Source organism: Furipterus horrens, unplaced genomic scaffold, assembly GCF_987537825.1.
Source record: "Furipterus horrens unplaced genomic scaffold, mFurHor1.1.pri manual_scaffold_6, whole genome shotgun sequence".
Taxonomy (NCBI): Eukaryota; Metazoa; Chordata; class Mammalia; order Chiroptera; family Furipteridae; genus Furipterus; species Furipterus horrens.
Genome location: NW_028327176.1, coordinates 148,248,652 through 148,275,307, shown reverse-complemented (window position 1 = coordinate 148,275,307; position 26,656 = coordinate 148,248,652). Strand labels below are relative to the sequence as shown.

Sequence of the window (26,656 nt, the reverse complement as noted above, 5' to 3'; positions counted from 1 at the left end):
TGCTTGATTTAATCATACATGCTTTTTCTGTGTCTATTAAAATGGGTATGTATTTTTATTCCATATTCTATTAATGCAGTATATTACATTACTCGATTTTTGGGTATTAAACTTTGCATTCCTGGGATGAATCCCACTTGGTCATCATGTATGAGCCTTTTTATATGTGTTTGGCTTCACTTTGGGTATTTTTGTATTTGTAGTCATTTATTTTCCTTGTGATAGCTTTGTCTGGCTTTGTTGTTAGGGCAGTACTGACTCTATAGAATGAGTTAGGAAGTTTCTCTCCTCTATTTTTTGCCAGACTTTATGTAGGATTGATATTTATTTTTTAAATATTTAATAGATTTTTCCAACAAAGCCATCTGGGCCTGGGATTTTCTTTGTGGGAAAATTTTTAATAATCCAATTTATTTACTTGTTATAGGCCTATGAATATTTTCTTTTTCTTCTTGAGTCAGTTTTGGAAATTTGTTTCTAAGAATTTGTCCATTTTTCTAAGTTGTCTAAATCGTTGGTATGAAGTTGTTCATAATAATTCCTTATGGTCATTTTAATATCTGTAGTCAGTGGTGAGGTCTCTTCTTTTATTCCTAAATCAGGTAATTATATAATTTGTTACCCAAGTGAAATAATACTTCGGAGTAAAGACATTTGTAGCTTCAAGTAGAAAATGTCAACCCTACAATATTTTCTTGAAATACAAATTTATAAGTGAAATGAGTCAGAGAGCATTAATTAATTATTACAGAGCGCTTTCTTCTTTAGTCTGTGACAGCATGTTACCTGTTATAACTAAAGAATACTTTGTTAAATTAATCCTGTACCTGTATGAAATGTCCACAATATGTACTTAACATGCAGGGTGCTCATTTATTTATTTTATAAATTTAGAAATTTATTAGCACATTATATATGGTGTTTACCTTTAATAGTTAGGATTATTCAAGAAATAGCGAAGATATCGGAAATTATTAGTAATAAGTTTAATATCATTTGTCAAATTAGTATGTTTATTTTCTTAAAGGAAAACATTCTTTAAAATATGAATTACCATTTTGTTAAGATTCTAATTTTTTCACAGTTAAGGTTTTCCAAATAAGATTTGGGTATTTATTATGTATCATGAATATTGTAATATATGTAAGTTGTAGCATTAAATGCAAAATAGTTTGGCATCACAGGTTTTTGCAACTAAAGATAAGTTGTCTTTTATCTAAATCAGATTTCTGTGTATCTCTAACATTTGAAATTAAATTAGCGTGTACCATAAAATGCTATTCCAATTAGACTTTGCTAAAGGAAATACTGCCCAGTATGTAAATTCAGATTTAGCAGCTTGTGTCCAAATTTCTGATGTTGAAGATATAATCATTCTGCATAGAGTCAAAACAAAACAGTATTAACAGAACTTTTCAGCCTGTAGGCATCCCATTGTGAAAACACAGGCCACTCTCTTCTTTCACTTTGTTGAAGAAACAAGTTTGTTGAGTCTTGAGAAAAAAAGACCACTTGGTAACTTTTCAAGTGAAGACAAAACCAAAATGAACAACACTGTCCTCTTGATGATTATGATTCTCAAATTCATCAATTGTTTATACTTTTTTTTTTTTTAACCCAAGTCTGTAGGTTCCTAGAAGTAGAAGGGCCACTAATAGTAGGCCTGTTTCATGGACTATTCCTCCAGCAGACCTAATTCTTTTAAAATCTGATCCTGAGCCAACTTCTGTTTGGTTGCTGATACTGAAACATTCCTCTCCATATTTCTCTCTTAGTGGTCTTCTTGTAGAAACTTTCATGTGCTTTATGCCCTAGATTTTTAACAAAGTGCCACCATTACCAAGCAGTTGCTCAGAGTTTCATACTTCAGTAGGTATGAAGGCTGGAGAGACAGCAACAGAGGAAGATGCATGAGGCAGGGATCAGTTCTTCCCTTTCATATGTTACAAAGACCTGGCATTTGCCTTCCACCTCAATTATTTGATCTTTGATCTCACATTTTAGAAATCTCCAGTATAATAAACCTTTGGCATTTTTGAGATCTTTGGAAAATGTGAAATTTGAGAATGGTTTCATAATGATTTCCCCCCACGAACTTAATATACAGAGAACAAAACCACATTGTTTTAATACTCATAGGTCATTGGATAGGTTATACATGAACTAAATGGCTTGCTCCTGAACACCAACTTGGATTGTACTTGATGAAATTTGTGCTTTAGCACAATGGCAGGTTATTATATTTTGGAAGAGTAGGAAATGGAGTGCCAAGGGTTTATTGGTGGTTGGTGGGGGAGGGTTAGGGCTATTTCTAACTTGAAAAATCTTAATATAAAGAATGATCACCTCTCCCTCATTAGGAACATAGAACTATTCATAGTTCTTTGGACTTTTTGGCAGGTAGTAGCAGAAAACCATTGTATTAAAACCCAAGCCATACCCTGATGATGAATTTGTGATTTTATTCCTCTACTCAGTATCCTATTGCTTTATACCTTAGAGCTGAAGCTATTTTTTAAATCTTCACCTGAGGATACGTTTATTGATTTTAGAGAGTGAGGGAATGAGAGAAAAATAAAACAACATTGATATGAGAGCAACATTGACGGTTGCTTCCTATATGTGCCCCGACTGGGGATCAAACCCACAACCTAGGTATGTGCCCTGACCAGGGATTGAATCTGCAACCTTTTTGTATATGGTATGACGCTCCAACCAATGAAGTCACCCAGCCAGGGCCAAACCTATCTTTAAAAGAATTCTAAAGCTCCTGATTTGCCTGCCTCTATACTTAGTATGTATAATCAACTTGAAAAGCAACATGAAATATATTTGTCTTAACCAATGTTTCTCATCCAGGATGACTTTGCCCCACTGGGGACTTTCGGCAATGTTTGCAGACATTTTTTGGTTATAGCAGCTGGGGGATGCTACTGGCAACTAGTGGGTGGAGGTTAGGGATGCTACTAAAGAGCACACTATGCACAAACCCTTACAACAAAGAATTATCCATTTAAATTATCATCATATTTTTAAGAAACATGATTCTATCTTTGGCTTGCTCATCAATCTCTCATATTTTTCAGCATTTCATTTCTCAATGGCTATTTCTAGATAGATGTGGATGTAGATCATGCTATCCCATTTTTATTCTCTATAGCATGTAGCACAAAAAAGGAAAGTAATCACTTAATACTTCTGGAATAAGTGGAAATCAAATCAATATCAGAACATACATAAGTGAACAAACAAAATTATTTTATTTTAAAACTAGACTCAGGTAAATGTAGCAGTTTGAAATAACATCAACAACAATAATTAGCACATTGAATTTTCATGTCTTTGGATAATAAGTACTGGTTTTACAGTATGATAGTATTTTGACAATTTATGTGGTCAAATATTGCTATCATGTTTACCTTAGGCAAATTACTTAGCCTCACTACACCTTTTGTCCTTAATTTGTAAAAAAGGGTTTTGAAATAGATTATCTCTGCTGCAGTTCCAACTCCACAGTTCTAGCTCTAACATTCTAAGTCTTTTTTAGTAAGATGTACAGATAATTTTTCACAAATATTCAAATATTACATTTGTTAATCAGTAATTATAGACGAGACAGTAAAAATTATCAGGATAATCATTGCCACTCATGTTTTTTCATGTTTTTCCAAATGAGTAGTATAAAATGTGAAATACACTGAATTTAGATCTGGAGGTTGGTGTGTGCTATTCCTTCCCCAACTTTTTAGAAGATGGATGTGCATAAAAAATCACTTCTTAGTAAACAAAGTTTGTTTCATCTCGTTAGTTCAAGACAAAAGGTGATTTGTCGATTTTTTAGATTCAAAAGAAGGTCTTTGTTTCGGGACTTAGGAAATATTGTATATTGTATATGAACTTCAGTATCCTCTGTGGTCAGGACCATAGAAAAACACCCTTGTATTAAGTTAGACTTTGGAAAGCTAGGCATTGCTTTCACGTGCTAATAGATGAAGTTTAAATTTGTATTTATTTTTAATCAGTTTCCTAGTACTAAAATAAATTTAGTACCAGCAGCTCATAAAAGTTAATAGCCTGTATAAATGGATCCCAAGACACCTGCTCCTTTATTGTTAATGAAGCCCTGTTTTCTGTACAGGAAGACTAGAGTTCCTGTTGATTCTCTGCCCTAGCACATCTCCCTGTCTCCTATGTGCATATTTGAATAACATTAAGAAATGTTTCCTCTTGTTTTCTGTCATCTCTAGAATTCTGCCAGACACACTTATTATCTTTAATCGGTTGTTTCTTCCCAAATGCATTAGGGTGATTTTTTTTCTTGTTTTGTGTGTTTTGAATTTTTTTAGAATTAAACATCAATTATGTTATGTTATGAGGATTTGATGTAAAATTATGATGAGTTAATAGCACCAGACACACAAATAGCCAAATGAAGTTTCTTGGGCAAAGAGTAAATGATTTGTGGAAATTTTAGTATCCTGTGGAAATGTAAGAAAACAAACAAAAATATAGACGTCAATTCCAAGGCTCTGGTATTCTCATGGTTTAGCCTCTGAAATCACTTAACTGTACTCTCTTTTCTATTCTCTATTGCTGACAGTTTGGAGAGTTTTAATTATTTATTTCTATTTGTTGTTTAATATCAAGTAAAAAGTCATTAGACTTTTTGCAAATAATTGGAAGGGAGAAGGCCATTTATATAAAGAACTATTATCACAATCTACCAAACATTTATATTTTTCTAAATGATAGAACTTTGCCGTAGATGTGTGGCTTGAAATAACATTTCTGATCTATGGCATTCATTTCTGCTCTCTTTAGGGGACAGTATATTAGCAAGTTTTTAAAAATTGTTTTTATATATGTGCTACAGAAGGAGATGGTATTCTTCTTACCCTGCAGCTTTTCCTTCTCCAGATGCCTGAATTTTCACTACTATAGGTGATAGTTTAAAGGTCATTCTTTAAAAAGAAAATATGATATCTGTGAAGTAATAAGTGAGTTTTTAAGTTAGTTTTTCACTTAAGTCAGTTTTTCAGAATATTTCTTACATTCATTGGGAACCCAGAGAGCATTTATTTTGGTAACCAGCTCCAATACTGAATACATCCCAAAAAGAATGAAAATAAATTTACTATTCTCCCTGATAATGATAGTCTTTGTAAGCGTTAAACATTACTATCTGGAATAGTTCACAAGGAAAGTATTTTCACACTTCAGTCTTGTATTTTGTTGAACTCCTTTACAATAATTTTATTAACCAGTATCACCCCAATAAATTCAATAAAAATTTAAAAAATTAAAATTACAATTTGAGATCTCTTTCTCATCAGGGTAAAGAGAACACAGATCACAGTTTTCCTTTTTTCTTTTTAAACACCGACTATATGTTAGAATCATACTTGATGAGTATTTTTGAAATACTTGTGCCTGGACCCCAACCCTGGTGATTCTGTCTAAATTGGCGTATGCTAGGATGTAGGTATTGTTATATTTAACGCTCTTCAGGTGATTCTGTTTTGTCACCAGGTTTGAGAACCACTCTTAGAAGTTAAGCTAAACTAGAGGCTGTCGTTGCTACTTTCCTACACGTCGAGTACTGTGGGAGGAGGCATCCTGAAAGTCCTCTGCAAAGGGCTTCTGGTCAAGTGATCACTCAAGTGGTGACCACTTGCTATAGGTAGGCACATTTTGGGGGTGGATGAGCTTAGTGCTTTATAGCAGACTCTCCAGCCTTACATGAGAAAGGAGGCTCTTTCCTAGGTTCTCTAGTTTTCAGTAATTTCTAAAAATTGTACTGTGGCAACAGGTTTTCATAGACTGTGCAGTTCACTGTAGCTCATCCAAGATACATAATGTAAAAATTTTTTCCAAATTTTGAGTCAAATATAAATCTAGGACAGTCTCTGCCAGTCTTAACATGTTTTAACTGAAATTTAAAAAAATTAAACTGCGATGTACTTTACATCATCCAAATTCATTCCTTTCATACATGTGTACACCCTTTTTTTATATTCCTGTCATGGATTGTTCTGCACAAGGAAGTATCTCACTTTCAGTGAACTTACTTTGATATGGGAAGCATAGAAGGCATTTATAAAAGATAAGAATCAGCAAATTTAGGGAAAGATGCATGAGAGGGAGAATGAGGACAGGAAACATGTATTAAATGTGGTTTTATAAATGTAATCAAAATAGCCATTTATATAATTAAAGATAGTAAATATTGTCCCAAGTTTTTAATTTTTTTTTTAAGGTAAGCATTCCTCACCTAACTTGGAAAGTATGTCAAGGCCTCTAAGATGGGCCTGCTAAGAAGGGTTGCCAATGCCCCTGCAGAGTCACAGGCTCATAGACAGCCCCTTCTTCTGACTGACTGCCTTCCAGACACAGGGTACTGCTTCAGATGTGTTGATCATACATGTAAGAACTGGTTGTTCAAACTTACTGCCAGACTAATCACATTTATAGTTTCTTGGCTTAATTAAGTTTTTTTTTTTAGCAAATAGTACCTAGCAGTTAAACCAGTGAAATTTGGAGCACCTGCATTTCTGAAAGCCACTACTATGTACATGGAATGGAATCTGACTTTTAGACAACAATTTTGCCATTTACTTACAACCTATTGTTTATTATAAAGAAACTCTTTGTGCTCCTTAATTTCTCACTTGTTCTCTAAGAAAAGATGGACAAGGACTATGTATACAGATATGGTTCCAGTTTTATTATTTTAATCAATTATATTCTCCTTGTCAGAGTCATATTTGTGGTGCTATGTCCTGTGTGGCAAGTGCTGAGAAAACATTTGTATAAAGTCTTGCCAAGGGAGACTGTTGACTCTATGCAGTATAGGGACTTAACTGTTCGAGATCTTCATGTGTTTATTAAAAAGAAAAAAATAACACCCAGATACTAGTTAATTATATTTGTCTGTCTAAATTGCTAAATTTTGCAGTTAGTATATAAATTTATTAAATAGTTCAAGTGTATTCAACATAGTGTTACATCAGTTTTATTGATATACTGGCAAAGAAACAAACATGACCACTCTTTACCATCTGTTTATAATGCTATATAAAGAAGACCATGTTGGTTGCCTTGGAAACTACATTCCAAAACCACTTAGTGTTTGCTTAAATTCTCCAACATTTTAAAGTCATAAGCTTTTTTTCCTGAGTAAAGAATAGAAAAATACATTTAAAAATTTCCAGTGATTTTCTAAAAGTCATTTCTCTGTAAAGTTCATTTATTAAATCTAGTCTGATATTTTGCCTCAGGGTTTTACGATTTCAATTGAGGGACTCTTAATTTGAGAATCTGGCATTTTCAAGAACCAGGGAGAAAATGTTAACAGGGTCCTGGTGCGGGGTGCCACCTATCTTTTTATAAGTATAGGCGCTGCTTCTTTAGAAAAACTTTTTACTGGTGTAAGAATAAAAAAGAAATCTGAAGAGGTAACAAATATAATAACATGATATCTGGGGGAGGAAAGTCAGTTAAAATGTAATTACAGTGGCTAACCATGTTTAGTTATTGCTGTCATATTAGCTAATATAAGAAAATTAAAACAAGGAAGTACTTGACTGTAAGCAGAATGGTTCTGACTTTAAAAACTGTGGCTACTAAAAAAAATACTTTGTTAAAATAACTAAAAATAAATATTTCTCTGACAATACTGCCTAGGGAAGAAAGAAGTAAAATACAAGGTGGGACAAATGTAGGTTTACAGTTATGAGTACATGAAACACAGTTTATTCTTGTATTATTATTTATTAATTATTGTATAATTTTCAAATCGGACAACTGTAAATCTACATTCACCTTACCCTGTGTATGTTTCACTGTTGTTCTTACTACAAATAAAAATCTATAACTAATTTTTCTTAATCTCAAATGGTAGTGTACATCCACATGGTTTGTTTATACAAATCAGGTGTCTCTATAGACAATCAAGAAGCTTTTTGCTATATTCTTCAATAACAATCTTTTTTTTTCAAGGTCTTAAAAGTTATTAATATTTTTACACTGGGGCAAGTAAAACAGGATTGCACTGTTCTAGCTCTCACTAAAGCCAATATCATTTACTGTGGATAACAGTAGTAATACTGATAATAGTAATAACTAATGCATATCGAGCACATAGTATGTGCCAGAGTACCGTGTATATAGCTATTTACATGCTATATGTTTATTTTTGGCTTCATAATAATTCTGTGAGGTAAGTATTGTAAGTACACTGTACAGTCTCTAAATAAGGGTTTTTCAGGTATGTTTTAGGATGTTCAGCAGCAACCTTGGCCTCTACCCTCTAAATGCCAATAGCATTGCCCCAAGTTGTGACAACGAACAATATCTTTAGACATTGCCAAAGTCTGCTGGGGTATTACAATCACCCCCAGTAGATGAATCAGCAGTTTAATTTTTTCTCTGGTAGAAATAGTTTGTAAACCACCTCCTCCTCTTCCCATGCTGTCTCCCCCTTTGCCCCATCATTACTAATACTAGCTATTCTCCAGTTTTCTTCAGTTATTGATTTAATAACTTAAGCTGTCCTTATCCAGGATTTTGAAAACTTTTTTGCAGCATAATGCAACAAATGGGGAATTTAATAGAAGTTGCACTAAAGTTACATATTCATAAAAGAGAATTTTTAATAATAAAATTTTAGAATCTTCTACTGAATTTCATAACATTAAAAATGGGAGGGAATCATTATTCCCATGTATTTAACTATAAAAGCCAAACTAAGATTTTCCTGTTTGTTTTTCCTATTATTGACTTGTATAGGATTATTTAGTATAGTTAAGTTTGTGTGAATCTTTCTTGTGATACTGAAAATTAGAAGATGATCGCTCATGGCCCATTCTTACAAAGTTAAAGAATCTTTTAAAAGTAAATTCATAATAGCAATACTAACTTAGTAGTCTTTGGTTAACTTTCTGATCTTTTTTATTTTATTTTATTTTATTTTTTGGTTTTTCAGTTACAGTTGTCCCATTTTTTTCCCCATTGCTACCCCCCACCCAACCCACCCCTCTGATCTTTTTTTAAAAGCATGATTGTTTTGCTGCATTTTCTCATGAACGTTTGCTTTAATACAAAATACATTTATTAGAAACCTTTTAAAAGTGTGATATTGTAAAATGGGACTCAGCAAGCATCAGGACTGATAAAGTTAATCAGGATTCTGTGGTTCATGGGTTTCTTTACCAAAAAGTGTTAGCTTACTAGCCCTTTCCCTTAAAATATCATAAAAATATGAAAATATTTTTTATCATTTCAAAGATTTTTTCAGAAATGTATACATGGCTCTGTTAATGCTGTTTGTTAGGAAATTGCCGGATCTCATTATAATTAACTAAAGAACATTTTGGAAGAATGCAGTCTTAGAAAATAATAGCTTTTTTGGAAATAATGAGACTATTAGACCTTTTAAACATATTTAAATTGTGCGTTTTAACTACAATTTTTAAATAATTTTTTTATATAGGCAATAGCTGACGTATTATTTATATCACATTTTGAGACCAGATTGAATTGGGGCCAGAATATACTTGAGGATTGTCAGTGTTTATGTATTATGGAGCACTTTTCAGCTCTTGAATAATATACTCTTGAGTCCTAATGCCTGGATTAGAATCATGGCCCTACCACTTCCTTATAGCCCCGTCTCTTACTTATTACTTAACTTTTTTGTGACTTAGTTTCCCTATCTATAAAATTAGGATTTAAAAATGGTACCTTAGATCCATGTATAACGTTTACGTGAGTAACTACATATAAAGTGCAAAGAGTAATGCATGCAATAGATACTAGTTGTCATTTGGGTTTATGACTTTCATTTTGCTATGATAAAGTGGCCAAGATTGGGTCTGTAGTCTATTAATGAGCAGTGTTTAGAATCTAGGACTATTTATTGTTTGTTTGTTGTGATAAAGTGACCTTTGTACTGATGGAAACATTTCAGTTTAGAAATGTGAAGTAAACATTGTGCTACAGGTCAGAACATTAAAATAAATGTAGACACTAATTTTTTTATTTGCATAGTTACAGAATTTAAAAATTACTGAAAGTAGTTATTTTATTTTAGCTGTATATTCCAGTGATTGTTTAAAGGCTCTTCAGCCTTGTACCAGAAAGAAACAAAACCTAACCCTGGCTGGTGTGGCTCAGTGAATCAAGCAAGCGCCTTTCGAACTGAAGGGTCACTGGTTCAGTTCCCAGTCACGGCACATGCCTAGGTTGTGGGCCAGATCCCCAGGTAGGGGCATGCGAAGGGCAACTGATCGATGTTTCTGTCCCTCTCTGTGTCCCTCCCTTCCCCTCTCTCTAAAAATAAAATAAATAAGATCTTAAAAAAAAAAAAAAGGAGACAAAATCTAGCTTGCTTGTTTTGCTCCTAAATCCATCTACCTTTTCATTTAGTGTCATATTTTGCTTCAACATTATTGGTCTCTGGGAGCCAAAGAACTTCAACTTAAAAACCAGTAATTAAGGTAGCAGCTTTAGAGTCAAACAGTTCCAATTTTCAATTCTGACTTGCCTGTATCTGTTACAAAAACAGGGGAGTCCAAAAACAAACCCCAGAGTTTGCCGCTGGGAGATAGGCAGCAGGAAGCAGCTTTCAGGATGCCCTTGCATGCCTGGAGCTAGTGGCTGGATACATTGTTGCAAAGATCCGCTTTACTTCCAAGACTCAGGAAGATGGGAGGGATCTTGGACTGTGGGCTGGTGGGGAAGAAGCAGACAGAGCCTATGTAGGGTTCTGTGAATGGTCAGAACTGTTTGCAACACCCACTGCGTGAGAGGACGCAGGGGGAGAGAGGAGGCAGGGAGGAAGAGAGAAGGAGCTGCGGACATTTTTGGGCTGTCTCTGGTTCTAGGAGGCTCTCTCTCTCAGGCTCTCTCTGGCCCTCATGCCCTCTCTCTTCTCTGGCTCTTGTGGGCTCCCTCCATCTGGCTTGGAGCAGGGGTCTCCAGGCGGCTTTAAGAAGAGGCTCTTGCCAGGCTGCTTTGAGAAGGAGAGGAGATCCATGCGGTTTGCAGGAAAAAGGCAGTTTGCAAGGAGGCTGAGAATCCAGGTGTTTCTGCATTGAGAGCTGGAGGGCACCACAGCACAGAAAGGACCTCCCCAATCAGAATTGAGTGATTGGCAGCTACTGGTAAAGCTGAACTGTGCCTAGGAAGTAGGGAAACGGTGTTTCTGACTTTCCTAAGTCTGGCCAGGTCTGGAGGGGGAGGCAGGGCTTTGTGTAAATAAACAGTTCTTTTCCTTTTCACCAAACTCTGGTATTCAGAGTTATGATTCTGGCGGCGGGCAATCGGACCCCTAACTAAACAGCCCGTGGGTTCTGTTTCAATCGGAGAAGCCCAGGGGTTCTGTTACATATCTACTTTTGACCTTGGACAAGAAACACCTATTTCTAAGCCTCAGCTTTCTCACCTGAAAAATGGAGGTAATTGTGTAACCTACTTCATAGTTATTGAGTGCATGTAAGAAGTGTACCCCCACGGTATGTATTGTAACAAGAGTAGCTTGCTCTCTCCCTTCCCATTCCTATTGCCCATCCTCTTGCCCCTAAAATGTCAGTCAGAAGGATAAACAGATAGATGTTCATCAGTTCCACTGCTTCATTTGGGAAGCGAGGAGAATCTGTGACTTATATCATTACTTTTTTCTTATTTCTAGTGAAATGAAGGCCGTCATTTGCAGCCTGTGCCCTGCAACTTTTTGGCAAGGAAAACTGTGGAGGAGAAATGGCATCCTAATGGAGCAAAGCCTAATGATGACCACAGCATTTTTGACATGTCCCAGCACTTCAAAGCTGTAGTGCTTTCCTTTACTCTTTTACCTTTTAAAAATGAATTATTTTGGTAGGAATTAGGACAGAAGACAACTATTAGGATGAGAACAAAAAGTCTCTAAACATAACTTTCCTGTCTTACTTTAATATATTCCTTGAAATAAAAACATAGAATGTATATTTTTATAAGTAGCCGTTTAAACAACTGTTTTCATAGAGAAATTCGCATTCTGCCCAATTTCAAGGAAGGGATCCAAGATTTTCAGTAAAGAATGATGAAAAATGTGATCTTCTCCTCCTTAAGTAACAATTTTGTGGACTATTTTAGAGGATTGACTGTCACAGACCACTATAAGGGCACAGGGCCCTGTGCCACAAGCTGGGCCTATGAAGATCCTCATTTCACTGTAAGACTCCTTGGCTGTCATGTAGACTCTGGCTACTCCTGCAGTCTGAAGGTTTTTGTTGTTGTTTTTCAGTTGTGGTTTTTAACCTGGACAGCACTTTTCACTGCAGTGCAAACTTTTCTCAGCTTCTGTGTGAATGGGCTATTCAAGACTTCCCATAGCCCTGTGTTTAATGGACCGCAAATCCTCTGGCTCTGTGCTGCCGCCCAGTCTTGTTGAACTTGCCCATAAGGAGAAGGCTGCACTCAACTGCTTGCCCAGTTCTCAATATACCAGACCTATAATCAAGAGAAGTTTTGAGGTGCTTAGGAAAAGTTCTTTCACAGTTCTTACCTAAAAGGTACTTTGTAAGCCCTAATTCTAAGCCATCATTCCTTTTTGCTCTCTGTGTTTTAATGCTGCAGTGATCATTATTGCTCCAGGATAGGTGAATATGGGCTTTGGAGGCAGACATCTGAATTGAATCTCAGGTCTCTCACTTACTGGCTATATAATTTTGAGTAGGTTAACTTATTAACTCATTCAACAAATATTTGTTGAATATCTGTGTGTACCAGGTACTATTCTAAGCACTGGTGATACAACTGTGGACAAGTGAATATGCTATAACATGCTTGCATTCTAGTTCAGGAGAGAAATAATAATCAAAACAAATGAAGGCAAATATGTAGTATATAAGTGATAATCCCTGAAATGAAAAAAAATAAACTCTCCATGTGAGCCTCGGTGTTCTCATCAATAAAATGAGGAAAACTGCCTTGTCCAGTGTGGCTCACTTGGTTGGAGCATCCCATAAATCAAAAGGTCATGGGTTTGATTCCTGGTCAGGGCACATACCTAGGTTGTGGTTTGGTCGCTAATCAAGGCACATATGAGAGGCAAACTGATCGATATTTCTCTCTCACATCAATGTTTCTCTTCCTTTTTTTCTCCCTCTCTTCCCCTCTACAAAAAAAAGAAAAAAAGAAAAAGAAAATTACCACCATGCAGGATGATTGTCAGGTTAGATGAGCTGGCACCCATGGAGGCTTGTGGGTATACTAGGGTAGATGAGATAGTCTGCCTCTAGGTAGCTTGCTGGCAATTGATAAATGAGGAATTTCTTCCCAGAGCCTTTTGACCTGCTGTAGTAGAGAAGTGCTATTGTTCTCTGAGGATTAAATTAGCTAGAATAACCTGTATGCAATTTATTGCAAGTGCCTCTCCCTCCATTCAATTGGCGCCATCCTATTAATACCAGGCAAATTAAATTTCAAAAAATTGAATGTTTTTCAGTTGACACACATAATTTGAGTGATGCCACTATTATCGAAATCTTTTCCCTTTACTATCTCTGTTGGTGGCTACTTTAAATATCTATAAAGTCTTAATGTTATTTGGGAGGCACTGTTTGTGATTATGAGAGCTAATAGGTTTGAACTTAGGCAGCCAATCATAGGATCTTTCCTCTGGTTGAAAAATCTGTGGAAGATGAACACCAGCAGTTTGTGTCCTGCCACCCATCACTTCGAATTCTCCTGTGCTTTGGTCTCCTGTACCTCATTTCAGTGTTGATTTTGGAAGAATAAATGAGATTTCCTAAAAATTTCGCACTTGATTTCTGAAACATTATGTTGCAATAATATAGCTTCAGGTTTTGATAGTTTTTCTATTCATTTTTAAAAAAAAAACTAAGTTCTGCTAAAATCATGATGTATTTCACTTTGCTCTTCCCCGAGCCTCACCCCAACTTGCCCTTGAGGTATTACTTCTCTATATAAAGTGTTACATCAGTTTTTTCCAACTTTCTTGTTTTCACTGGCTTCTCCCATCTGCTTTGTATCTTGTACAGTTGACTTTAGCCAAATTGTCTTTCCAACTTTTTCTAATGCAAATACTCTAACTTTGGCACAATTGAACCACCTTCGTTAGCTAATAGGACTGATAATGTGAAATACTAAATATTTATTACTTACACGGAGATATTCTTTTTGCTAAAAACATGCTTTTATGCTAACTTAAACCATAGAAAATTATAGAAGATTAATCTGAGAGCAGTTCTTTTGCATTTGAGTGGCTGTCTATTGGAATCACAACTCAAGTTGAGGAAAGCAGTGAGCATTAAGGAAGCGCTCATTCACATCTGGTTGATTTATTTCTGCACAGACGGATTGCGGTAGTGGGAGGTGTAATTCACAGCACTTTAGCTCTTAGCCAGTGTCACTGCTTGAGTGGTGGTGTGAGTCTCGTGTATCTGTGGAGTGTAATGATGCCTGTATTCCAGCACTCAATTTTTCTGCCCCTTTGCTTCAACACTAAATTGATTTTTTTTAATGTGACAAAAGGAGGTCTGTATGTAAAAATTATTCTGTGAGATCATTTTAACAGATTTCTCAGTGTGAGCAAAATATTATTTTTTAAATGGCCTTATTTTACTACATTGGTATTTTAAAATAAATCTTTGATAACCATTTGAGCAGGGAAATCTTTGCGGGTTTTTTGTTTTTGTTTTTCTGACGGTATGTTAAATTCTAAGATGGCCAGCCTACATCTTGCTGCAAACATTCTCAATTATGGCATCATTTTATACTTCTTTTTCATTTCAATCATATTTTATTAAACTACTGGTGTTTGGTAACCATTTCTGAAAAGCTGCTGCTTCATTTCCCTCCATGTTCAGCATCACCTCTGCCCTACCACCATTCTACTTTGTCTTCTCTTACTTCCTTTTTCTGTAGTGCCAGTCTTCTGCCACATGCCCATCAAACCTAATTGCAGCTTTGGGAGGGCTTTGGTGAGGCAGTTCGTTGGCCCCGCTGTCCCGCAGGGATATAATTCGGATGGGATGTACATGTGGCCCTCAAGCCATTTCAGTGGCTGCTACAGCTCCCAGATTCCAAAGGCTGGTCACCTCAGGCCCTAAAGTTGTTTCAAGTCCAGGGGAGTTTCATCTCAGGATAGATATAGCAAGAATAATATAATGTGGGTCATTTTGTCAATAGAAATTAACTTCCAGTTCTTCTGCCAATTTTCTATAAAAATCTGTGACATGCAGACTATTTTTAGTCTCCCTCAAATTATAGTGCTTTAAAAAACAATTTCTATGAGTGTTAATTCTTTTTACAACTGAGTAACATCACTGTCTTTGAATTGCTAATTATATATATATATATCTATTTTAACATCACTTCTTTGTTAACACTTAAACTTTGGCCTTGTGTCTAAATCTTCGAGAATTAAAGGTAAAATATAAGAACTCAAAAGGTACCCAACCTAGGATTATGGGGTTCACTAAATGTGGGCTAAATTTTTTCTTCAAATGAGAAACACAAGTATAATGCAGTAAGTCATTTGCCTTCTTAAAATTCTACTATTTTTTAAGTACAACGTTTTTTTCTCCACACTTACAAAGAGATCTGTGCTCTTATTCAAAAGATAAATCACCCTTAATCTAAAAACCCATTAATTAACACTTATTATTTGGGCATATTTTCTTCCTATTCTGTTTCCTTTTTATTATTTTTTAACAAAATATTTTAAACACAGAAAAATACAAGGACACTTTGTATGTTGAACACCTTTATAATAATGATACCCAGATTTAAAATATTAATGTTTTCCATATTTTTTCTAGTTTTTGTCCTTGGCCTTGTTTATATTCATATGTATGCATATATTAAAACAATTGAGATCATATTATATATAAAATTTTATATTCTGTCTTATTTCATTTAACATTTTAAATATTTTCTCATGTCATTAAAAAAATTGAATGCTTTGTTGCAACACTAAATTTATATTCTAGTGTATGGACAGATTTTCTGTTTTTAAATAGTGATAATTCTATTCCTAAGTAATTAATTATACATTATACTTCCAGTTCTTTTGACTTAATTTATCACATGACTTAAAACCGTGTTTTTTAAAAAACTGCAGGTTACAACTTATTAGTGGGTCACAAAAATCAATTTAGCAGGTTACAATTAGTATTACAAAAAAGAAAAGATCATAATATTCCTATGGTTCTTTGGCAAAAACTTCACGTTATTGTCAAATCTTTTATTTCAGTTATCTGTATTTAAATTTTAAAAATGTTTAACTGGGCATTATAGTCACAAGCATTATTAGGAATCTCACCAGTCAACCCATTTCATAGATGCTATATTTGACATCCATCTTTTGTTTTAATTTAATCTTTATTGTATTTTTTGGACATCCATCTTTTATGCTTACATTTTTTGGATTGATTTATTGGAATTGGGTGTATATAAATGCAGTAATAAAATAGTAACACAAACGCCATCCCTCTACAGCTGTCAGCATTGGAGGGAGTTCTTTCCCTCATGGGTGTCTGGCCAGTGCTGATTCTTTCCCATTCAGTTTTACTTTGAGGTGGTTTGGGCTGGCTCAAAGGTGAAGGTCCCTTGAAAGCAGTAAATTGTTTCCTTAATATTTGATTCAAATTTACCAAAACATGGTGGTTTGCATCACTGGCATAAGATAGAATGCTTCAGCACAAATCTCAAAAGCTTTCCCTCATGCCCCATTTCTGCCATTCTACTTCAACTCTCCATCTGGAACCACCCCTACTTTCTGTTCAAAATGAGGGCAGCTCTCTCTCATGGGCATTGATACTGCCACCCATTTAGTCAGTTCTCCTAAATGAAGAAACAAAACACACAAACACTCCAATCACTGGGTTCGCGCTATTTAAAACTTAAGGAGTAGGTCCTTTAGCTTAATTCTTATATACAGTAACTTTTTGATACAGCTTTAAAATAAATCTCAGCATGCTTTCTACAATGTATTGGGACGTTTCTCCTGTCTGGCTTTCGCTCTTAAGGAATCCAATGGTTGGGAACTAAATGGTTGGGTGTGGCAAATGAATAACAGGAAAGATGAGGAAAGTTGGGAATAGTGCATAACAGGTCTGTTTCGTGAGCTATATAACATGGAGAGTCTGCTGCTCTACTTCTTGAAGCTATTTATTCTCTCATTTGAATTTTGGGGGTATCTATTCTATGTCAATTACTCTGCTGGGTGCAGGGCATCCAAAGATGACTAAGCCCAAGGGCCCTCAAGGTTCTCACAGACTTGGGAGGGAGTATCTGTGAACAAATAATTAAACAGCAAGGCCGAAAGCATAGTGAGCCTGGGCTTTGTAGTCCAAGTTATTTCTGAATCTTGACACTTCCATTACTAGTTGACTAGAGTGACTAGGAATTATTTCACTTTTCTAAGCCTTCTCACTAATCTTCCTCATCTGTAAAGAGATTTACCAGTTACCTTGTATTTTTTTTGTGAAAATTAGAACAAATGCATGTTAAACAGCACATGCCTGGCATTACAGTATGTTGTAGTTGTTGTCTGTGTCATTGTTGTTATCATTTTTATTATTCATTGTTTTCAGTGCCAAACTAGAGGTTTAAAATAAGGACCATAAAAACCCACAGAAGGAGCAGCTACCAGCACTGGTTTCTGTACACTGCACCGTTACAGTTCTCAGCCTCCACTGTGCATGTGTGTTCACACTTCTTTCTGGGTGGGTGTCTGTGGAGACCCGTTTATCTTAGTTACTCATCTTTCCTCAGTGCCCTAAGTACATGAATTCTCTAAGATTCCTTTTCTCTCTCCCCCAAAACTCATCTATCAATTCCTGCAGCTTCAGCCATCACCTCTGGAAGATGCTTCCCAACTCTATACTCACAGCATTTCCAGCTGCCTGCTGGGCACCTCCATCTGGAAGTCCTTCTTGCATTCAGAGATAACATGTCCAAAACTAACTCATTAGTTCCCCATTAAGTCTCCTTTTTTCCAATCTCCGCCAGTGTTAGCATCATTACCTCCAGGAAACATTTTTACACCTTAAATTCAGTCCTTATATTTCCTTTACTGCTTGATCCTTTTCCACTATCTCCCACATGCAGTCAGTTGACCAGACTATCATATTCCACCTCCAATCTGTTGCCATAATTCAGCTTTTCTTTTCCATCCCTGCTGCCACTACCCTAATTTAGGCCCTCATTCTCTCTCACCTGGACTATTGGAAGAAGGTATTCCTAACTAATCTTTCCTCTCTTTTTTACTGTGCTCCTTCTATATTGGTTCTGGAAATAGCTGTGTCCTCTTTCTTCTCCAAACCTTTACACATATTGTTTCTTCTTCGAAACACCTGTTTTTTACTTCCCCTCCCCGCTTCAGGTCCGCTGGCTACTTCCTCCTTACCCTTTAGGTCTCAGGAAGGTCTCTTTGAACTCTCCTTACTTCCAGTTATATTAGTTGCTCCTTCTCTGCACTCTCACAGACGTTGTTCATGCCTCATTTTATTATAATCCAGACTGTATTATCCACACGAAGGAAGACCACAGCTCACCAGTGCTCATCATCATGTCTGATTAACACTGTGCCTGACACGTAGTAAGCATCAACTTTATTTTTGACTGAATCAATCTGAGAACACCAACTTTACCATTCTCCTAGCTAGCATCCATTGTTTGTTTTTTTCAGCCATGTATGACATCACCATCTTCTGGATATGCTCCAGCTTGTCAGTGTCCCTTCTTAGGAGAGGCGTGGAAAATAAATCAAGTGCCAGGTGAAGTGTGACCTGGACGATGTGAAACTCATTATCTCTTTAGATTGAGAGCCCTGGGATTTTTTAATGCTCAGAAGCAAATTTTCTTATTCTCTTTTGGTTGTGTTTTTTAAGGGTGTTAATGAAGTAAATTTAAAGAAAAGGTGTTTTGGAAACAATTATATAATTTACTCAAGCTGTTAATGTATTCTCCAGATTGTTAACTACTGTCTTACATGAAAATTAATGGTTAGAAGGTGTGCTTTTCTGACTGCTCTCTTGATTTCTGTTAACCATCCCACTACAGTTTCTTTCCCTGACCTTTTCAATAATGCATTCTGCATGTGGCAAGTGTTTTAATGATACATGATGTTTGGGATGGGAGCTCAGAAGAATTTCTTAACTTTTGTTATGTTGGGAGGTAGAAAAGGAAATAATATTTATAGGTGATTATATGTGCTAGTAAAGTGCAGAGGACTTTGAGAGATAGAAGGAGAAATAGTAGAAGAAAGAGAAATAGGAGTTGCACAAAAATAGATGACAAAAAAGTAATAAGAAAGGGAATATAATTTTCTGATCACTTGATTACCCCATGTGCTTCCACAGTGTTATATACTTTACTCATATTGTCTCTTCCATACAATGACTATGGAAAGTAGACATTATTAACCTCATTTTATAGAGAAGGTGACTATCTGAGTTGCACCTACTGAAGGGAAGGATTTTTCAAACTTGGTCCTAAAAGAACACTGTTCTAATTTGGCTTAGCAGATAGTTTTGTTCGTGAGATGAAGCAGATGGAGAATCACTATAGACTTGAGAGCCAGTTGGCCTGGGTTCAAATCCTGGCTCTGACATCTACTAGCTCTGGTACCTAGGCAAGTTGCTTGATCTCTGTCTCCCTCATTCTTCTTCTCTATAAAATTGGGATAACTGTGGTACCTTCCTTTTAGAGTTGTTGTGAATTAATTTTAGTTGATATATAATAAATGCTTAGAACAGTTCCTGGCATGTATAAAGTACTACGTGTGTGTGTTGCTGCTGCTCTTGTTGTTAGTTTTTGTGTGTTCTCTGTGAAAGGTCTCATCTATGAGAAGTTTGAAGAAGGTGTTGTCAGTACTGTTGCCAGGACTTATTCATCAGCCTGACTTGGTCAGATTTATTTCAAGGGTTAGCTTCTTAGAGCTCTTACTGTGTCATTATATCCTTTATCCTTAATCAGTCTTAACCCCCAAAATACACACACACACAAGCATGCGCACACGCACACACTCACATGCACAGCCTTGCTGTCCTCTTTCCCCTTTCTAGAATTAGGAGCCTATTTAGACCTTCTCTTTAATATTATTACACAGAAATGGAAGAATAGTCACCCTACGTGACACATAAATAAGGATAAATAGCATAAGTTAAAATTTGTAGTTTAAAGCAAAAAATTTAGAAAGAGCTCCCATTTTACATTTTCTTTTTCTAAAATAAGATTCTTCCTAGCCTCCCTGCGGTTAAGGTCTATAAGATTTAAGCAGATTCTTACATGATAATAAAGAGCTTTGGACATCTCTGATGATTGTTTCTACTGTTATATAGCTTAATTACCTTAATTTAACTTCCTTTCCTAGGAAATTAGAACTTATTTTTAAAAATCATTAGCCCTTCTAACTTGCAGAAGATCACTACTAGATTGGGGAGAAAATATAAGTCAAGAAACATCTGAAATATATAGTTTGCAGAGAGACTGACACTCTCTTATTTTGAAACTAATGAAAGGGCAAGAAGGGTAACTTTTTGAAATTCCTGTTTGGAAGCATGAGTAACAAAGGTTTTTCTTAAGTAATAGACTACCTCATTATTTTTGGCTTAGTTAACATAATTTCAGTTGATCTTTGTTCTAAATTCATCATGGAAGTCTTAATTCAGTGAAGTATTACAATACAAAATGTTAGTGGTTTTTTTTAACAACAATCAAGAATTATGGAGATTCAAGATAGCAGAGGAGTAAGTGTAAGATACACTAACCTGCCCCTAGGAACAATCTGAAATTACAACTAAATTGTAGAGAAATCATCCTGAATAAATACACAGAACACTAGTTGGAGAGAAGCCTTATAAACATGGAGAGACAGAAGAAACCACTTCACCACAATGTGACTGGCAGGGTATGCAGAGATGTGAGAGGGCTTGACTCCCACAGGCAGCAGCTGAAGATCCAGAGGGATATTTCAGCAGCTGGGGGTTCCCCTGAGAAGTGTGGGGTCTAAACCGCAAGCTGGGCTCCCTAACCTACAACACCAGAGCTGGAAAGGAACGCAGGTAACATCCAACTGTGATAAGCATCAGGGTTTCTGTCTGCCAGGGAGAGATGGCTGGAGACACAGAGAGCCTCTTAAAGGACCAACATACAAAATTTCATTTGCAGCCACTTACTCTGGACTCTGGCAGAGGGAAGGTAGAGTGGACTAGAGACACTTGAGGAAAGTCTGGGATTTTTGGCTCTGGGGGACAACTGAAGAAACAACTGCCAGAATCTCTGTGCTGAGTCATCCCCCATATTACAGAAGCTATCTTGCTCAGGCAGAGCACCCCTCTGCAAGTGACATCAGCCTCAGGGGAAGCAAGAGCCCCACCCACAGGAATTACTCTGCCCTACCCTGTGGAGCTTAAGCCAGGCTGCTTATTACAGCTTGATTAATTCAACAACTGATCAGTTTAATGACTGGTTAGTTTAACAATCAAGGCGGAAAATACAAAAAGCAGCCAAAATGGGAGGAAAAAGAAACAGACCCCAAATGAAAGAACAAGAAAATTCTCCAGGTGAAGAACTAGATGAAATGGAAGCAATCAATTTATCAGATAGAGAGTTTAGAGTAATGATTATAAGGATATGCAAAAGCATGAAATAAAACATAGAGACCATAAAAAAGAACCAGTCAGAAATAAAGCATGCAATATCTGAAATAAATGAGCCAGTGGAAGGAAAAAACAGTAGGTTAGATGAAGCAGAGGATAAAAATCAGTGAATTGGAAGACAAGGTAGAAAAAAACACCCATGTAGAGCAGCAAAAAGAAAAATACTTTTTTTAAATGAGGAGAAAGAAACATGTTGGACAACATGAGTGGAATGACAAACTACATCATTGGAATAACAGAAGGAAAAGAGCAAGCAAAGGATAGAGAACCTATCTGAATAAATAATGACTGAAAGCTTTCCTACTCTGGTGAAGGAAAAAGACGTACACATCCAGGAAGCTCCGAGAGTCCCAAACAAGTTGCACCCAAAGAGGCCTACACCGAGATACATTATAATTAAAATGATGAGGCCCAAAGACAAAAAGAGAATCCTAAAACCCAAAGGAGAAAAGCAGATAGTTACCTACAGGGGAGCACCAATTAGACTTTCATCTGATTACTCACCAGAAACATTTCAAGCCAGACAGGAGTGGTATGAAAACTTCAAGGTGATGAAAAGCAAGGACCTACAACCGAGGCAACTTTTCCCAGCAAGGCTATCATTTAAAATTGATGGAGGAATAAGGAGCTTCCCAGACAAGCAAAAGCTGAAGGAGTTTAACACCAAACTAGTACAGCAACAAATGTTAAAGGGCTTGCTTTAAGAAGAAAAGGAAGAAAAAGAGGAAGAAAAACAAACAGGAAAATAGTCTAACAATAAAATGGCATTAAATACAGATATATCAATAATCACCTTAAATGTAAATGGCTTAAGTGCTCCAACCAAAAGACAGATTGCTGAACAGATAAGAAAACAAGATCCATATATATGCTGCCTCCAAGAGACCCATCTCAGATTGAAAGATACATACAGACTAAAAATAAAGGGATCGAAAAAGATATTTCATGCCAATGGAAAAGAAAAAAAAGCTGGGGTAGCAGTACTTATATCAGACAAAATAGACTTTAAAACCAAGGCTATGGTAAGAGACACAGGAGGACACTACATAATGATAAAGGGAACAATCCAACAAGAGGATATAACCCTAGTAAACATTTATGCACCCAACATAGGAGCACCTAAATATGTGAAGCAAATCTTGATGGACATAAAAGGAAAGATGACAGAAATATAGTCATAGTTGGGAATTTTAACACCCCATTAACTTCAATGGATAGATCTTTCAGGCAGAAAATCAACAAGTAGACAGTGGCCTTAAATGACACACTAGATCAAATGGATTTAATTGATATCTTCAGAGCATTTCACCCCAAAGCAGCAGAATGTACGTACTTTTCAAGTGCACATGGAAGGTTTTCTAGGATAGAACACATGTTAGGACACAAAACAAGTCTTAGTAAATTTAAGATTGAAATCATATTAAACATCTTCTCTCACCACAATGCTATGAAACTAAGAATCAATCACAAGAAGAACACTGAAAAACATACAAAGACATGGAAGCTAAATAACATGTTATTAAACAATGAATGGGTCAACAACGAGATCAAAGAAAACATCGAAAGATACCTAGAAACAAGTGAAAATGAACACACAACAATCCAAAATGTGTGGGACACTGGGAAAGTAATTTTAAGAGGGAAATTCATAGCATTACAGGCCTATCTCAAAAAACAAGAAAAAGCTCAAATAAACAATCTAACTTTACACTTAAAGGAAGTTGAAAAAGAACTACAAAGCCCAAAGTGAGTAGAAGGAAGGAAATAATAAATATCAGAGCAGCAATAAATGTAATGGAGTCTAAAAAAACGATACAAAAGATCAATGAATCCAAGAGCTGGTTCTTTGAAAAGATAAACAAGACTGACAAACTTTAACCAGACTCCTCAGGGAACAAAAAAAAAAGAGGGGACCCAAATAAGTAAAATGAGAAGTGAAAAGAGATATAATAACTCACACCAAAGAAATACAAAGATTGTAAGAAAATATTATGAATAACTCTATGCCAACAAACTGACAGCCTGGACAAAATGGATAAATTTCTAGAAACATACAATCTTCCAAAACTAAATCAGGAAGAATTCGAGAATCTGAAAAAACGGATTACACCTAGTGAAACTGAAGCACTAATAAAAAAAAACTACCAACAAACAAAAGCCCTGGAGCTTCACAGGGGAGTTTTACCAACATTCCAAGAACAATTAACATCTCTGCTTCTCAAACTATTTCATAAAATTCAAGAGGAGGGAAAGCTCCCAAACTCATTTTATGAGGCCAGCATTATCCTAATTCCAAAACCAGATAAAACACTACAAAGAAGGAAAATTATAGGCAATATCTCTGATGAACATAGATGCTAAAATCCTTAACAAATTCTTAGGAAACCAAATATAACAATGCAACAAAAAGATCATATGCAATGATCAAATTGGATTTATTCCAGGAATAAAAGGTGGTACAACATTCTAAAATCAATAAATGTAATTCATCACATAAACAAAATGAAGGTTAAAAACCACATAATCATATCAATAAATGCAAAAGAAACATTTGATAAGATCCAGCACCCATTTATGGTAAAAACTTTCAGCAAAGTGGGATTAAGGGTACATACCTAAAATAATAAAGGTCACATATGTCAAACCCACTGCCAGTGTGAACTCAAAGGGAAAAAACTACAAGTGTTCCCCTCAAGATTGGGAACAAGACAGGGATGTCTGCTTTCACCACTCTTATTCAACACAGTACAGGAAGAAGAAATAAAAGGCATCTGAATTGAAAAAGAAGTAGTAAAACTGTCTTTATTTGCAGATCACATGATCCTGTATGTAGAGAACCGCAAAGATTCTACCAAGGAACTACTAGAAATGATAAATGAATTTAGTAAAGTAGCAGGATACAAAATTAATATCCAGTAATCATTGCATTTTTACATGCCGATAATAAACTAATAGAAAGGGAAATCAAGAAAACAATCTCAATCACAATAGCTTCAAAAAGAAGAAAATACCTAGGAATAAATCTAACCAACGATATAAAAGACTTGTACTCAGAGAATTATGAGAGACTGAAGAAAGAAATTAAACAAGATACAAATAAGTGGAAGCATACACTATGTTCATGGTTAGGAAGAATGAACATCATTAAAATGTCTGTACTGCCCAAGGAAATCTATAGTTTTAATGCAATTTCTGTCAAGACTCCAATGACATATTTAACAGAACTAGAACAAATATTCAAAATTTGATATGGAACCACAAAATGCCCCACATAGCAACAGCGATCCTGAGAAAGAAGAACAAAGTTAGAGGAATCACACCACCTAATATCAAACTGTACTAGAAGGCCATAGTAATCAAAACAGCATGGTACTGACAAGAAAACAAATACATAGATGCATGAAACAGAATAAAGAGTCCAGAAATAAACCCAAACTATAAACCTTTATAGTCAATTGATATTCAATAGAGGAAGCAAGCACATACAATGGGCTAAAGATAGTTTATTCAATAAATGGTGTCGAGAGAATTGGACAAATACGTGCAGAAAAATGAAACTAGACCACCTTCTTACACCGCACACAATAAGAAATTCAAAATGAATTAAAAACTTAAATGTTAGACTCAAAACCATACAAATCCTAGAAGAAAACATAGGCAACAAAATGTTGGATATTGCTTGTAGTGATTTTTTGTCTGATATATCTCCCCAGGCAAGGGAAAGAAAAGAAAAAATAAACAAATGGGACTCCAGCAAACTAAAAACTTTCTGTACAGCAAAGGAAATCATCAACAAAATAAAAAGACAACCCACAGAATGGGAGAACGTATTTGCTGATATATCTGATAAGGGGTTAATATCCTAAATTTATAAAGAACTTACAAAACTCAACACCAAAAAAACAACCCAATTGAAAAAATGGGTGAAGGACCTGAATGGACACTTCTCCAAAGAGGACATACAGATAGCCAATAGACATATGAAAGATGCTCAATGTCATTAATCATCAGAGAAATGCAAATTAAAACCATAATGAAATGCCATCTTACACCTGTCAGAATGGCTACCATCAATCAATTAGCAAACAATTGCTGGTGAGGATGTGAAGAAAGGGGAACTCTTTTGCACTGTTGGTGGGAATGCAGACTAGTGCAGCCACTGTGGAAAGCAGTATGGAGATACCTCAAAAAATTAAAAATGCATCTACCGTTTGACCCAGTGATCCCACTTCTGGAAATATATCCAAAGGAACCCAAAACACTAATTTGAAAGAACATCACACCCCTATGTTTATTGCAGCATTATTTACAATTGCCATGATACAGAAGCAGCCCAGGCGTCCATCAGTAGATGAGTGGATAAAACAACTATGGGACATTTACACAATGGAATACTACTCAGCTGTAAAAAAAAAAAAAAAAAGAAAGAAAGAAAAAAAAAGAAAGAAAATTTTACCCTTTGTGACAGTATGGATGGACCTGGAGAACATTATGCTAAGTGAAATAAGCCAGTCAGAGAAAGACAAATACCATATGATTTCACTCATATGTGGAATCTAATGAACAAACTGAGTTAACAAGGAAAATGGGGACAGACTCATAGATGGAGAGCAGGATGACAGCTAATAGGGGGAGTTTTGGGGTGGAGGGATTGAGTGAGAAGGAAGAAGCACTGATGGACATGGACAATAGTGTGGTGATTGCTGGGGTGAGGGGTGTATGAGGGTACTGAAGGTAATGTAAAAAATATACAATAAAGATTAAATGTTTTAAAAAGAATTATTTGTATATTATTTATGTATACTATAATATAGTCTGATTATTGCTCATGAACATTTTTCTAAATATTATTTTAGTATATTACAGTTTTCTTTCTTTTTTTAATGATGCCATTTAGTTCTTGTATGACAGCCATTTACAATACTTAAAAACGAAACAAGAGCAATGAGAAAAATATAGTGAATTCCAGGAAAGTATTCCTGGCC

At 35.7% G+C, this 26,656-nt stretch overlaps 1 protein-coding gene across 1 annotated transcript in view; it reads left to right on the top strand.

Moving 5' to 3' along the window:
* Positions 1–26,656, top strand: part of PDSS2 (decaprenyl diphosphate synthase subunit 2) — a 236,747-nt gene that overhangs the window by 71,451 nt on the left and 138,640 nt on the right. The gene's annotated exons all lie outside the window — the stretch shown is intronic.